Here is a 16,654-nt window from a genome sequence, read left to right as displayed (position 1 = left end):
GCGATTTGCAGTTCAAACGCTTTCTCTATGGTTTTTTCATGTCTCTCGGGTGCGAGAGAGACAGAGCACTGTTTGGAATGGGTCTGCTGGTGGACGCTGTTGGCTTGGCACGCCGATTGGAACGCGACCCACACCTCAAGTCAAGGTCTGTGTTGCCTGCCAGCCTGTCTGCCTGTCTGGCTGGTGCAGCAGCCAGCCGCGGTCCTTAAAACTTGGACGCCGCCGCAGCTTTTGCTAAAAATGGGCCAGCTTAGAGTTTTGTTATATTCGGAGGGTAATCAGCAAAGTTGGCCGGCGCGGTTCAAGGAGTGTGTTCGTACAAAGTTGCGTGTGCATGGGCTGGGAGGGCGTGGCGCAGTGACCTTTTCCAGCCCGGCTGCACTCTGCTAAAAAAAAAAAAAAACTTTTGTTACGAAAAGAAAGGGGTTGTGTGGGTATGTGGGAGTACACTCCAGCCACCAACAGCCAATTACAGCCTGGGATGGGAAAGGGTTCAGTAGCAACACTCATAAATCCACATAAACTATTTCAGGCAAAATAGTTTTTTTTTTCTTTTTTTTAACAGAGTGTTGAAAGTTTTCACAAGCCTTGAAAACGTCGTATACATACACCATGGTGTGGTGAATCCGTTGAAATATGTGTTCTCAAACGGGGATTCGAACCCGAGTCCGGGTGCTCAAAACTCGACTCTTCTGCCGGCTACTACACGGCTACACAGCTACCACGCAGACAGTGCAAATTTTATCATGGCACCAGCCAAGAGTCGTTCCGTGGCTCTGTCTCCGTCGCACTCACGGGGCTCTCCCTAAGGAAGCGAGAGAGACAGAGCCACAAACCGATCTTCGGCTGCCGCTGCGACTCCCGCTCGCTGATCAAACCACTCCGCATTGACCGGCCAGCCCTTTTGCATCGGCCCTCGGAAAGGGCTCGGAAATAAAAAAAAAAGAGAGAAAATCGCTTGGGATCAAGAGGGGGACAGAGAAAACAATAGGAAGGCTCATCTCCATGCCGCGGCCTTCCTCATCCTACTTTGTCGAATTCCCTAATGAGAATGAATATGGATCAGGGCGTCTTTGTTGCTCACCTCGGACTCGCCCTCCGTGTTGTACAGCACACCCCTTTCGGTCCTTTCGGCAGCATCTCCGAGCCAAATCCGGTAAAAGAGTTTACCTGAGACGGCAGCGCACAGTGGGCTAGAGGATCGGCGCAGGCGGCCAAAACACTAGACGCGTTTTGAGCTCCAGAGCCGCTAAATGGGACTCGAATCGAACTTGTGACCCCACCAATGGATTGCTTTTCGCACGAGGAATCCATTGGTGGGGTCACACGTCCGGTTTGAGCCCTGCTTAGCGACTCTGGAGCTCAAAACGCGTCTAGAGTTTTGGCCGCCTGCGCCGATCTTCTGGCCCACTTTTCGAGAGCGAGCGAGAGGAATCCATCCCGGACAACTCCGCCTGGCCTGCAGGGAATTTTAATTCGATTTGCATCGAGCCGGGAATGTTTCTCCCCACCGAGCGCGGAGGCCGGGATAATGAATTGAGACGCGCAATCCACAAATCCACAAATCTGCGAAGTAAGTGCAGCCTGTTTGCCCTAATTAATCCACCCTTTAATTCCGGAGCCGAGCCGCTCCCTATTTTATTCCCCGACGATCGCGCCGCCGGCCTCGAGAGAAATGAGAGTAAGAAGCGAATAAGGCTAATTACACGGCTAGAAAAAAAAATATTTCCATTGGAAATTCATGGATAGTTTGTAAGGAATAATAAGCATCCGATCATCGGGAAATAATCCAGCATCTCGAATATTTCTTGCAGCGAGGACGCAAAAAATATTTTTTGAACTTCGAAGCCTCCGTAATTTTCCAACGCATTTTTCACGACTTTTCTATTATTTTTTTAACAGAACGTTTCCAGTGATGCCCCCAGCGATGCTTTGCGCGATGCTTTTCAGCCGTGCTTTCGGCGATGCTTTTCAGCGATGCTTTCAGTGATGCCTCCAGCGATCCAGTGAATGAACAGCTGCGCAGCCATCAATCGCTGCCTCTGCAGGTGCCATGCAGGGCCCGCTGGGTTTTCCTGAGTCATCTTCCCTAATTTGATTACTCTAGCTGGAGAGAGAGAGGGGGGGGGGAGAGACTTCCTTCACCTCTGGTTGCTTTTGGCATGGAAGCCATTGCCCTACGTACCGCGGTACGAAAAAGCCTCACCATTCATTCGAAAATTCTGCAACCAAAAAACGAAACGAGATTTAATTTTGTTTTCGTAGCAGTGTTGACTACCGGGGTACATAGTCGCATCGCGCCTGTAATAAACGCTCCACCCCACTCCCATCCCTAAATCTCCTCCCCCCCCCCTCTCCCCGTGAGAGAGAGAGACAGCCGTATGACGGCGTTATCAGGCGTGTGTATCGTCCCAACAACAGGGCCGCGGTGCCCACTCATTCATATGCAGCGGGCCCCTAGTATCTGCACGGGGCCCTCCGAGGTGCCCTCTCTGCAGACTGATTCCGAGAGTCGTTTTCGTCGCTCTGTCTCTCTCGCACACATGGGGGCGTCCCGCATCGGGTGCGAGAGAGAGACTGACTCTCGGAGTCAGTCTGCGGGCGAGCCGCCACTCCGGTCACCGAAAGCGCAGCGCAAAATTTTCGCCCATTTTACTGCTTTAAAAATGGAACGGAGTGACTGCGTGCGACGCTGCACCGGCTGCCCCGCACTTGATTCCATCAGTGCCCCGTCTTTTAACTCCGCTCCACTTTGCATGCCGCGATTCCCACTTAATGACTCCACCCATTAGGTCATTAGGTCCTGGTGGGGCACGATCGGACGCCACATCCCTCTCGACCTGGCACTCTTCCTTCTCCTTCTTCTTTTTCTTCTTTTTCTTCTTCTTCTTCTTCTTCTTCTTCTTCTTCTTCTTCTTCTTCTTCTTCTTCTTCTTCTTCTTCTTCTTCTTCTTCTTCTTCTTCTTCGGCTTGCCTACATTGCAAGCGCCTGCGAATGGTGGGATAGGCAACACCGCGTGACACTGCTGTGTTGCGGGCTGGCCCATCCCGCCGCTCGCAGGCGCTTTATCCCTCCTTTTCTATTTTCTATTTTTCCTTTTTTTCCCTTTTCTTTCATTCTTTACCCCCCTTCCTCATCCTTAATCTTATGTTCTTCCACTCTGCACTTGTTCCTCCTCCGTGCCTCATTCTACTCACTTGAGGCCTCCCACGCAAAGTCTCATCAGAGAGAGAGAGAGAGAGAGAGAGAGAGAGAGAGAGAGAGAGAGAGAGAGAGAGAGAGAGAGAGAGCTAATGAGGCGGCATGGAGACGTTCCAGCCGCGGCGATGGACAGAGACATGACGACGCGGTCGTCGCCGCCGCGTAGAGCGAGACGGCGTTATTTATCGTATTCATAAGTCTCTCGGACGGTCATTCATTGGCCGTTTCTGGGATTCGCCAGAAATGTGTGTCGCCCAAGTACATCAATATGGCGGTGGGGAGCGCGTAAATCTTGGTCGGATGGGGCGGTGGGTCCGCGACTAACACACACACACACACACACACACACACACACACACACACACACACACACACACACACACACACAGACAAGTCCCGGCCCATCCCGGCCTATCGAGTTCAAGAGTACTGGGCTTGTTCGGTGGGATTTGAAAGGCCAGAAAAAAGCCAGCAGAGGCGTAGACGGCCGCAGCCAGCCGGTCAGAGACTGGAGCGTCTATACGCGTTTTTCAGAGGGACCAACTCCAACAACAACAAGAGGTAAACAACATCAAGTAAATAAGCCCGCGGGATCATGTTCGGCTCTGGGAGCGTGCGTAGCGTGCGTGGGCGAGTGTGTCGGCTCCGCCATTTCGGAGCCCACTTCTTTATGCTCATCTAATAGCCCCGTTTGCTGTAGAAAAACCTTCCATCGGGTTGCCGTTCGGGTCGCTGGCTGGCCGCTGCGCCCTGCAGCGCCATGGCACGGCAGCGCCCTGGGGAGGGCATCATTGAAACGGACAGCGAAATTCGGAGGTTAATCACGACCTGGGATTCGCCCACCGACTCCATAACTGTCGCGCTTTTGAGCTGGCTATAAATATGCGGAGAGAGAGAGAGAGAGAGAGAGAGAGAGAGAGAGAGAGAGAGAGAGAGGTGTGCACCCGGTAACACACTGGCCGGCCCGGGTCAGTCCGTGTCGGGATGGCTCGTATGAGAAATGTGACCGTCCTGGCGGGGCAGGCAGGCAGGCAGGCAGGCGGCCTGGCAGGCTAACTGTGCCTCTACGCTCCCGCGCGCTGTCCCGCTAAACTAGCGTGGCGGCTTGTGCGTTTGCGACGAATTTGTAACTCGGGCGGGCTTCACTTAGTCTCCGCGGCGTGGGTTGTTGAAGATCCAGTTTCGCGGAGATATGCACTCGGAAAATGAAGCCAGTCTCAATAAAGTCTTTACTTTGACTTGACTTTGCATTGCTTCACTTGCCAAAAAAAATATCTGCTATCTACTTTTACACAGAACCGGCGGTCCAATTTACTGAGAGCTTTCGAAACTCATCACTCATCACGCGTGTCGTCAATATTGGCAGAAAAGGATGCACCATTCTTCCTCGACTCCAAGGCCGCGTAGACAAGGCCCCGATTTCTCCGGACGCATCCGACAGCCTCTCTAAAGGCCTCTCTCTCTCTCTCTCTCTCTCTCTCTCTCTCTCTCTCTCTCTCTCTCTCTCTCTCTCTCTCTCTATCCAGCCCTTTGGATCTATTCCTTGTCCTGCCCAGGGGAGAGGGAGGCCCACAGTGCCACCGCAGGCTGCAACATTGGGGGCTCCGGGGACGGCGGCTGATCTCCTGTGGGGCTCAGGGCGTCCTGCAGGCCAGGCCGTGGAGGGGTGAGGAGGGGAGGGGGGAGACCGGCAACAAACACACTGCAAACTCGCCGAAAGAACAGCGGCGGTGCTGTCCAATTTTTCATACCGGCGGCTACAAAGAGATTGGCGCGCGAGTCGTTAGGACGTTTTTCGCACGGATTCGGCGCGCTCGTTCGGCATTAGCGACACGCGAAGTGGTAATGGCGCGTGTGTGTGTGTGTTTGTGTGTGTGTGTGGTGTGTGTGTGTGTGTGTGTTGGCGCCGACAGCACTTATTAAGAGTCGTCGACCGCGCTGATGATGCGCGGCACGCAAATATAAAACGCGCCGGCGGCGGCGGGTTTTGAACCCGCGACCGCAGAGAGAGGTCTCACGGTGTTGAGGCGAGGAACGTCTTACGGGTGGAGCGCGCTCAGTAGCGCGCGCGTTGTGTGTGGACGCGTGCAGTGGCACTGCAAGGATTGACCTTTGGCCGCCTACAGTGTCGCGGCGGGCGAACGGACAGGCGGGCCGGCAGTCGGACAGACAGACAGACAGACGGGCGGACGGTGGAGTGACAGAGATAGGGCGACGCACACCTAGACGACGCTAGTAACAAATCCGAGCGGTAAATCAGCATAGTCCTGGGCGGGGCCCCTGACGGACCTCCGACCCCGGCCTGGCCTCCGGTGGGATGGCCCCGCGGGGCCGAGGCACGCCATGCCACGCCACGCCACGCCACGCCACGCCACGCCAGGCAGCGCAAAGAGGATTCGCGCCACTTTTCGAAGGGCTTATTGCGATAGGAAGGGCACTCGCGGCTCAGCGTCAGCGCCCTTTCCAAAAGATAGTGCAGTGGCGCTGCACGGAAGGTCCGAGGGAAATACCTGCCGCGGCCCACAGTGGGCCCCACACGCCGAGATAGAGGAAAGACCCTCACTGGCGGAAGTGTCGCCGAAAAGAAAAAGGCGAAAATCCCGCGACGCGCCAGTGTCGAAAAGGTTTGCAAACTTCAGCAAGCCTGCTTCATGACTCCGGTGCATCGCTTTTTCCTGTTAGCGGTGCTTGAAGCGGACAGAGTGACACGGGAATGATCAGATCTCAGTCTGGCCGGTGCATTCGGCTGTATATTTGTGTCCGTGTCCGGCGAGGCGAAGCGAGGTGGGGCGGGGCGGGGTGGGGTGGGGCGGGTTGGGGCGGGGCGGGGTGGGGCGGGGCGGGGTGGGCACGGCGGCACACTGCCAAGGGACCCACATCGAAGTGCCCCGGAGTGCCCGCCCAGCCTATATATACACTCAACTTTCCCGCTGATACCAATTTTTTGCCCGACTGGTTCCGACTAGGCTGACTACGGTGCGCGGGCCTCGTCTCCTTGTCTCTGCCAGCCAGGCCAGCCAGCCCAGGCGGAGAGGGCGGGGCGCCACGCCGCCGGGCAGACCGAGCAGGCAGTCGCGTCCGTCCTGGCGGTCTTGGCCGGCGCAGACGTTTGCAAAAAAACAGGGGAAAATCTGTAGCACAACACGCAGCTAACCCATTTTCCTCATACCAGCCTGGTGATTATTCAAGCCCCGCGATAAGTACCTGGGGTTGCAACTATCGCGCGCGGTCCGCCGCCTGCCTGTCTATAGTCACTTTGTTTAGGACGTCGCACGAGGAAATAGTTGGTGAATTAACGCCGCGTTGGGAGTGCCTCAAAGCGCGGCGTCTTCGTGCCGCCCGGCCCGGACGGCAGGACGACCAACGGGGACGCTCGCCCAGAAGGCGGCAAGGCGGCAAGGCGGCAAGGCGGCCCGAAGGCCGTGCCAGACTTTCGGACGCTCAACCACAGCAAGGCGAGGCAGGAGAAGCTGGGCGGCGGCGCGTAGGTTTGGCACGTGGGGCATGCAGGGAGAGGGTCCCCTCCCCTCCCTCCCCGCCGTCCTCCGAGCGCCGCCCCCTCCCCTCCCCTCTTGTGCTCCGATAAACTTCCTTAATAGCACCGCTGGATTAGGACGCGCGCTCGCAGATGAAAGCATTAATTTGCCGCTCCAGATTGAAATTCTCCTTCCTCCTCTCGCGCCCGGCCCGGCGGCCGTCCCGTACATATCCCCCTCTCCGTCTATCCCTGAGGGCGACAGCCGTTAAAAGGCCCACTGCAGGCCGTCGTGAAACCCACACCGCCAAGTAGTGCGACTACACGGAGCTGCCACGTTTTTCTGCCGTCCCGCCTGCAAAACAAAACCTGGAAAAAGCAGGGCTGCCCGGCTGACCGCTCTTGTGGGTTTAAGGTGGTGGTGAGCCGGGCGGGGCGAGCTAGCAATGCATGGCAAATGATTCTTCTGGCCCCGCCGCCTGCCTGCCTGCCTGACCGCCCCACCAGACCCTCATCACCGTGAGCCGGAGATGACTCGCCCCGCCGTGTGTGCAGGCTGCCACGCCGCCGCACTGCCCGCTCTGCTTTTTGCGTCCTCGGCTTCATCAAGTGCCTGTTGCGGTTCAGACGGGCCGCCCGCGAGCGTATGCTTGGCCAAGCTCGGCCATGCTTGGCCATGCGGCTGAGGTGGGTGGCGCCGCCGGCCACCCGCGCAACGGGCTGGGAGATCGGCGCAGGCGGCTGAAACTCCAGGCGCGTTTTGAGCTCCGGAGTCGCTAAGCAGGCCTCGAACCGAACGTGTGACCTCACCACTGAATTCCTCATTCGGAGAGCAATCCATTGGTGGGGTCACACGTTCGGTTCAAGTCCTGCTCAGCAACTCTGGAGCTCAAAACGCGTCCACAACGCGGTACCACACTGCACGCTGCCCGAATGGGTCCCAGCCGGTGTGCCCGGCTCCTTCTGCCCTTCCTTCGTCTCCGTCGTGACCGTGTGTAAATTATGGGCTTGTGTTTAACCAGGCCGTTCAGTCCATAATCAAGCTTGTGTGGCCCATTATCCCATTTGGGAGATAGCGCCGGCAAACCATGCGGCACTTAGGGGCCTTATTGTGCACGGGGTGGCGTGTGTGTGTGTGTGTGTGTGTGTGTGTGCGCCGGAGGGGTAGGGGCGATGGCGCTGCTTCTTCTTTCCTTCTTGGTTGCGGTCGACCACGAGAAGCCGCGTCGCAACAGGTCCATATTTCCCATACATATTTTTCCAATGCGGGTGATGCGGGTTCGAAACGATTCCTCATACTTTGGTGGGGACATGCCCTGGCTGCCCACGACCCAGCGTGGTCTCACGCAAGCTAGCTCTCTCTCTCTCTCTCTCTCTCTCTCTCTCTCTCTCTCTCTCTCTCTCTCTCTCTCTCTCTCTCTCGCACACATGCAGAGACGTGCACACAACCCACCTGTCAGATGACAGTGCCGTGCCCCGCCGTGCCGCAGCCAGGGGTCAGGTGGCGACCGAGCCGGCTGGCGGGCGGGGCAGGACGGAGGGAACTAGGCCAGCTTCGCCTGCTGCTTCGTGTGCGTTCCCTTTTCCTTTGCTTTTCGTCGGCCGGCACAGTCGTCTTCGTCCTCCTCCTCCCCGCCCTCTCGAGCGGACGGACGCTCGCAAATAGTTCCGCTATTCACGCGAAACGCGCGCACTGCTCCAGTGTAGCGTCTTCGGCAGTGCCAGCAGTCACAGTTGCCGGCGAGGAAATTTTGCAGTGCGCCGCGCTGCAGAGCACTGCACTGCCAGGGCGCTGTAATGTTTCATTGAACGGGCCGCAGGGTCAACCAAGTCAGCAGCTTGCTTCAGGACCGACGACTCCAAGAGTCGTCGCTCTGTCTCTCTCGCACTCACGGCGTGTCTTGGATAGGTGCGAGAGAGACAGAGCAACGGGAAGGACGTTTGGAATCAGGATGCTCGAGTGTCGCCTCGCCTCGCAGTACACGCCCCACGCGTGGAGGGCCGCTTGCAGTGGGCCAGAAGACCGGCGCAGGCGGCCAGAACTCTAGACGCGTTTCGAGCTACAGAGACTATAAACACCACTCGAACCGAACGTGTGACCCCACCAATGGATTGCTATCCGAACGAGGAATCCATTGGTCGGGTCACACGTTCGGTTCGAGGCCAGTTTAGCGGCTCTGGAGCTCTGGAGTTTGTGCCGCCTGCGCCTGCGCCGGCCTTCTGGCCCACTGTGCCACTCCCAGCGCGACGACAAGGGCGCCAAGGCCGAGGCGGAGGAATCTTCACCGAAATGACGACACACGCTGCTCATGAATATTTCAAACGGCTTGTTTCCCCATTTTATTTATCCTTCTTCCCCGCGGAAAGTGGATAGCGCGGCCGATGACGTAAAGTGGGGCGACACACTGTAAGGGGGCGACTCGCCGTGACTGGAGCGGGTCTATCCCCCGACGCGTTTACACGGGGCACTCGCTTCAAGTCCCGGAAGAGGAAAACTCGCGCTCAAACAAAAAAATAAAGAGTCTCTTTGTGCAGTTCAGACAGAAATGTCATTCGGGCAGGCAGCCTGACAACTGAAAATTGAAAGCGACGGTGTCAATAACCTGCTTGCTCCTGACTCACTCGTTAGTCTGTGGAGGAAGTGCGACCAACCACCGATGACTGGGACCGTCTCGCTGGGCCTCACCTCCCTGCCGACCCCGACGCGTGCTGGCAACGCACGGCGACGCACGGCAACGCGAGGCGCCCGGGAAATTGGTCTGTCAGAGAAAAAGTGGCGGTCCAATTTATCTGGAAGCTGAAATCGAAGCCACGCCCAGCCACACCCTTGTTGGAGGCCACGCTGCCGCCGGCGTGCGTGTGCACCAGAAAATTTCCCAGCTGACTGCGCGCCTCGCCGCACAGTGGGCCAGAAGACCGGTGGAGGCGGCCGAAACTCTACCCGCGTTTCGAGCTCCAGAGTCGCTAAGCAGGCCTCAACCAAAAGTGTGACCCCACCAATGGATTCCTCGTTCGGAGAGCAATCCATTGGTGGGGTCACACGCTCGGTTCGAGCCCTGTTTAGCGACTCTGGAGCTCAAAACGCGTGTAGAGTTTTGGCCGCCTCCACCGGTCTTCTGGCCCACTGTGCGCCGCGTCCTTCCTCCGAGCCGCTTCGCTTCCTCTCTCTCGCACTCACAGCGCGTCCCGCGCGAGTGTGAGAGGGACCACCCCGATCGGAACGAGCTCCGTCGTCGCTCTCTCTGTCGCACTCACGGGGCGTTCCGTGTCGGTGCGAGAGAGACAGAGCGACTACTCTCGGAAGCAGTGTGCTGGCGGCGCCCAGCCCGCGGCTTGGTTACTGCGCCGCCCGCCCTCCGTGGGCGTTGAACTATGCTCTAGCCGCCAAAGTCCCGCCCGCCCGGCCGGCCCGGCCCGACGGCCACTGAGGGGTTGGGGCTGGGGCGCCGAGTGCGGAGGCTCGAAACTAGTTTCCGTACCTGGAAAAGGCCCCGGTTAAACAAATTGATTTTTTGAGGGCTGACTTCGGTTGCATTGATTCTATCAACGGCCGCGTAGCCAGGTGAAAATCCCCTAGGGTTGCCAACCTCTGCGTGCCTACTAGGCAATGTCTCGAGCGTCCAGCCCAGGCATTGCCTAGCTGGCAGGGCGATAGTTGGCAACCCTGGTGCATCGTGGGAATTTCCGCCAACTGGATTCCACTCATTCGATACGACGACTATTGTCTCCTCTTTTTTTACTCGCTATTTGTTCCGATTATTTTGGAGAGGGCGGTGGAGGCAGGCCTGGGAAATGGAGGGGGATCGAATGACTAGACAGCCCCCACCCCCGCGCCAGCCCCGGCCGCCGGGCCCGGCCCTCCCTGGCCTACTCTGGTGGAAGGGTTGTTCCTCACGGCCCCGGCCGAGGCGGGTGAGGCCCCATCGCTCTGTCTCTCTCGCACCCGTGCGGGACGCCCCGTGCGTGCGAGAGAGAGTGCCGACGCGGGGCCCGGCCCGGCATAGCCAGGCATAGCCTGCAGGGACTGCTTTCCATAATGAAACGGGCGGGTTTGCGAGTCGCAATGAATACGCCCCGACCGGCATAACCGCCACATACCGTACAACTCGTGCACGCCGCGCCACGCCACGCCGCGCACAGTGGGCCACAGAAGACCGGTGGACGCGTTTAGAGCTCCAGAGTCGCAAAACGGGGCTCGAACCGAGCGTGTGACCCCACCATTGTATTCCTCGTTCGGACAGCAATCCATTGGTGGGGTCACACGCTCGGTTCGAGTCCTGCTTAGCGACTCTGGAGCTCAAAACTAAATACACCAATGATAATGACGCCTAAGTATACGACTTCGTGCCCAGGGAGCGCTCAAGTCTAGATCAAGTCTAAAACGCGTCTAGATTTTTGGCCGCCTCCACCGGTCTTCTGGCCCACTGTGCGTCGTTCATTCGGAAGATGGAGCCGTCCCTTACAGTGTGGACCGATAATATCAGCCCGAAAGTCACCGCCACGCGAGTTCACACGCTTTGTTGGGTCGGTCGTGGCGCAAGGTTATTTTGCTTACGCTGCGGGGGGTCGAGTGTGTATGAGGAATTGGCAGGTCGTATGTCGCAGCGGCGGCCGCGACGCCGGGTCGCCTCTCGCATGACGAACAGCCGGCCAGCCGGTGTTCGAAACGGTGCAATCAATTCTAACGCCATGTGGGCCGACCAATTCACAAGGTGAATAATTGCCAGGTGATCGAATCTGGGTGGGGGGAGGGGGTGGGGGAGGGGGTCAACATCAATACAGGCAGACAACTCCTTCTTTTTATGCGGCGAATTTCTGAATTGGGCGGGCGCTGGCCACGCGTCACGAATCGATGGAGAAAGACTGATACCCCGCGCCAAATAACGCAGCCCGCCACGGCGCGCGATAAATCAGCGCGGCTCGCCACGGCCCGGCGGCCATGGCGCGGCGCGGCACGGCGCGGCCCACCACACGCACCGGCGCCATGGGCTGGGCCCGGATTGGATTTGGCCCGGATTACATCGAGTTTGACCTCCCCGCGTCCCAGTTGACTCTTTTCGGCCAGTGGGGCGATTCGAGTGCCCTCCTGGAACGTCCTGGGGAGCGTTCTTCAGTTAGAGCGTCCTGGAGCTGCCTGGAACGTCCTAGAGCACCTGGAACATCGAGTTAGCGACCTGGAGCGCACAATGGACTGTCCGGCGGGCACCCAACGCCGCCTCCACCCCGAAAAAATGACAACCGAGCCCTCCGAGCTGGCTGGGCTCACCACAGCTCGGCACCGCGCGGCGGGGCTGCGCTCACACCACCGGGCTTCCGGATTCGCCACCGAAACGGTGGTCTTTTCACTCGGAAGCCACCGACGCGGCACCACGGCGGCACCACGGCGATGACGGGGAGCTGCGGTCGCACGGCAACCGTGACCCACTTCGCGCACTTGGCGATTCGGAACCCGGTCCTTGATTCGTCGAGTTATAAATTGTTGGTGTGAAAGACAAAGCGAACCGAACAGGTGCAAACATTAATAACATCTGTTCGGAAGCAGTGGCAGAAAAAAAGGTGAAGGAGAAAACAGTTGGTGTCTGCACTGCTGTTTCGCGGTTGACATCCTTATGCTTCGAGTTTTTTAACAGGAAACATGAGGGGAAAAAAAGAATGTCGAAGAAAAGTTTATTGGCTATCGGTCGGATTCAGGACGGCGTGCGTCGCAGATGCGGCGCCGCAGCCGCATCCGCCACGCCTCGGCCGAGCCGAGCGGAGCCGAGCCGAGCCCACACCGATAAGACGCGAGATTGTGTCTCTGCTAATGATACATGCCCTTTAAACGCCTTCTAATGCATCCACGCGCCGACCGCCCCGCCCCGCAGCCATTCAGCGGAGAATTAACGCATGAATTGTGCAGAGAAGCGCTCGCCTCGGAAACAGGGGCGTCGCAGGGTGGGGGCGGCGGGCGCTTAGGGTGGGCGGGCGTCGTCGCGAGGGGGCGGCGGGGCCTGGGGGCGGCTGGGGCCGGGGGCGGCGGGGCCTGGCACAAGCCGTTTTGATACGAGTGTGGGCAGGGCAGCGCCTGGCGGCAGCGGCTGCGGGGCCGCCCACCCCCTACCAGAAGCCAGCCCTGCATGGCCTTACACTGGGATGGCGCGGCACAGGCCCGGCCGCCCCGCTGGCACCCGGCCATCCGGCAGTGGCAGTATTAGCATAAAGATTGATCGGCTACGTGCAGTGTACCTGCGAGCCGCTGCATAGCCGCTATTACGCGCTAGAATGGATCGCGGCTCGAGGTTCCTGGGTTCAAAACCCCTCCGCGATTCTTTTCTTTTTCATGGCGATGAACGCTGTGCTGCAGTCGCTCTGTCTCTCTCGCACCCACACGGCACGCTGCGTGAGTGCGAGAAAGACAGAGCGATGAAAACGACCCTCGGAATCAGTCAGCTGGTCGGGGGAACAATGATTGAGACGGCTACAGTATTGGCTCTTTGGCTTCGCGAACTGCAATGAAGTGTCCCGGGCTCACCCCCTCTCTCCCATCCCCCCCCCCCCCCTTAGGCCACCCTCGGACCTTGGCAAGGGCTGCCTGGCCCGTCGTCCCATCAGGAAACGGTGCCCTTCACGTGCGGTTAAAGCAAAAGCCCCGGAATAAACATTAGGGCGCAAAACTGTCCAAACTCCTATTTTCACTTTCCTCAAAGTTGGCAGCAGTGAGGACCGAAAAAAACGAGTGAGGGAGAGGCGGGGGAGAGAGGAGGAGGTCAGCAGGAAAGAAGAGAATGTTGAAAAAGGGTGGCGGGAAGTCGCCGTTCGCCAAATGAATTCGGTCACAGCACACTAATGATTTCCTCGACCGTCAAACTGTAACCGGACTACGTCGAGGCGACGCCACTGCCGCCGCGAGACGCCGGGGTGGTCGGGGCCCCACGAAGGACTGCGACTCGGGACAAAGACTGGGACTTCCGCGAAGGACTCGTCGCTTTGAAGTCAGGTGGAACTTTCGACCCTTCAGGACAGCCGCGACGCCCCTCAAAGGGACGGACTCTTTTATTTTGGCAGGGAGATGGGCACGACCCACCTGCTGACCCACTGCGTGGCGCAGCGTCGACCCCTTCCCCCTCCCCCTCACCTCTCGAGACTACACCAGCACTTAATCACTGATATTACACGTAGCTGCAGTGGGGTCCATGCAAGCAGCGCAGCGGCACAATGGAGGGCATTCTTTTTCATCTCGGGAGGGGAGAGAGAGAGAGAGAGAGAGAGAGAGAGAGAGAGAGAGAGAGAGAGAGAGAGAGAGAGAGAGAGAGAGACGGGAGGGTGGCGGGGATGCAGGGCGCAGCGGCAGCGGGCCGCGGACCTAAAGTAGACTTTGGGTCGGCGGCGGCGCGCGGCCCGGCCCAGGCCCTGGGGTGCTGCCCCGTGCTTGCTGCTTGCTGCTTGCGCCGCGTGCTGCCTTGCCCCTGTCCCGGCGAATCCACGCAGACGAGATGGGTTCGGAAGGGTGCTGCGGCGAGGGCAAGCCCTGCCCGCCCCACCACCGCCTCAGACGCCCTAGGAGGACGCCGCAGCGCGCTGCGCAGACGCTCGCCTGGCTTGTCTCACGCCGCGTTTATTTTCTCGTTGCAGGTGTGTTGGTGTGTGTGTGTGTGTGTGTGTGTGTGTGTGTGTGTGCGTGTGTGTGCAGCGTGCGGAGGGCCCGGGGCGGAATTACCAAACGATAAGTATAACCTTGCCCTGCGCGCACCTTGTGCGGGGGTGGCGGTACACTGTACGTAATTCCCTTAGCCCCCCCCCCCCCTCGCCTCCGTCTCGGACTATTCGAAACGCATTACCATACGACAACACAGCGACGTGCGTGCGGGGCGGCGCGGCCGAGGCGGCCCCTCCAGGGCACCATTCCTCTCCCTTGCAGCTTGCCTGCCCTGCCTGCCCTGCCAGCCTCGCCTGCAGCACACCATCCTGGATTCATCTTTTCTCGTCCTTCATCTCTCATGTCTGATTTAAATTGCTTGGCGAATTTATCATTTTTCGCGGGCCTACCGCCACCACGGCCACCACGCCCCCCTCCCGTCCCTTTAGCCACCACCACCACCACCACAACAACAACAACACGAGGTGCAACATCACCACCACAACCACGGTGCACGACCGTCTCAACAACTTCTCCTCCTCCTCCTCCTCCGGGGAGGCCCCCCCCCCCCCTCGGCGAGGCTCGCGGGACTAGGGCAGGGCGCTTGCCTCCGGGACCTATGACAAAACTTGGCGGATTGAAAAAGTTTACGCCGACACGGAGATACATTGTCAATGAATGGGAGCGGATCTCGAATCGCCTCGCGCGTCGCGTCGTGGCTTGGCGTGGCGGAAACGCGAGGACAACGGCTGCGGTGCACTTCCGCGCTTTCTTGTTGCGGCCCTCAGATCGCAGTGTGCCACCACACCGTGGCGCATCCTTTGTCAGCTTCGGAGACGCAGCTTCCCGCGGAGGTAGGCCGCCCACTGGCCGCGCGTCGGCGCTCCACGCCTGGGAGGTAGGCCACCCAACGTGCCCGCGCGCCGCGCCGCGGCCTAGCGACCCGACTGCAGGCTGCTGCCACAACCTTCTCTCTCCCCCTCTCTCTCCCTCTCGTTGGGCGTCTCGGATGGGCGCAAGGGTGCGAGTGAGACAGAAGAGGGAGCAGTGCAGCCTGCTGGAAAAATGGCATCCGATGAGTCCCCGCCAGGCAGGCGGGCAGGCGGGCAGGCGGGCGGCTTGAACAGGCGTGCGGCACAAACACCTTCCCTAACACACGCCCGGGCAATATTTTATCGTGCGAATAAAACAACGCCAGTCAGAGGCGGGACATTCTGCCGCATTGAATTTCATGAGGCCGGGACCGCCGCCGCCGCTTCGAGCTTCGAGCTTTTCGGGGAGGTGACGTCCCGAGTGCTCGTCGTGCATCCAGCCAATCCGGCACGCCGTGCGCTTACAGTGGGCGAGGTGACCGGCGGTCGAAATCCCGGACGCGTTTTGAGCTCCAGAGTCGCTGAATGGGACTCGAACGCGTCTGGAGTTTTGGCCACCTCCACCGGTTTTCTGCCCCACTGTGCGTGCAGTGCTCACGCTCTCATTCCTAGCTGCGTCCGAATTACGCCTCATGCCGCGTGGATTAATCCGCACCCAGTCCGGCTCGGCCCGGCTCGGCTCGGCTCGGCTCGGCTCGGCCCGGCTCGGCTCGGCTCGGCTCGGCTCGGCTCGGCTCGGCTCGGCTCGGCCGTGCTTATCCCTTTGTGTGCCACCTGTGCATAAACCGGGATTAACACGCACGATTTGAGGCACGCGGCGCCGGAAAAATATTGCGCGCCATATTGGCTTGCAGAACCGTAAACGCAAAAACGGGGCGGAAATACTGCCGGAGCACGGCGGCGGCCCTCCTCCAGGTCGTTTGTGCTGTTGTTTTAATTAACATCTCGCGATTTGAATATTTTTTCAGTGTGGTAGGCTCGCCGCGCGACGAAAAGACGCGCGGATCGCCGGCTTGTCGCGATGGCTCCACGGACCCGAAGTGTTTCCCCGAAGTGAGGCGAATATCGCACGGGCAGCATTCGGCCGGCTAGCGCTTCCGAGGAAGCGTCTGTCTCTCTCGCACCGCTGCGGGGCGCCCCGTGAGTGCGAGAGAGACAGAGCGATGAAACGACGTCCCGGAATCGGCCTGCCGCCTCGCTAAATGGGGCGGCCCGCATTTTTCCCTCTCTGCGCCTCCACTGGAGTGGGGCCGGCCGAGGGCGTCCGCAGTCGCTCTGTCTCTCTCGCACTCGCAGGCGGCCCCTGTGGGTGTGAGAGAGACAGAGCGACGACTCTCGGAAACAGCCTGCAGATGAGGGCCTAGATGAAGGCACGGCTCCGCACGCAGCCGAACCCCGCCGGCCTGGCCGCCCTGGCCGCCCTGCCCCCAGCGGCAGGTCTTCTAATAAACTCTGCATATGGGCCGATCGTGCAGGATTCCAAACGCCGT

This window comes from Thrips palmi, unplaced genomic scaffold (assembly GCF_012932325.1).
Source record: "Thrips palmi isolate BJ-2018 unplaced genomic scaffold, TpBJ-2018v1 HiC_scaffold_18, whole genome shotgun sequence".
Taxonomy (NCBI): domain Eukaryota; kingdom Metazoa; phylum Arthropoda; class Insecta; order Thysanoptera; family Thripidae; genus Thrips; species Thrips palmi.
This window is presented reverse-complemented; position numbering follows the sequence as displayed.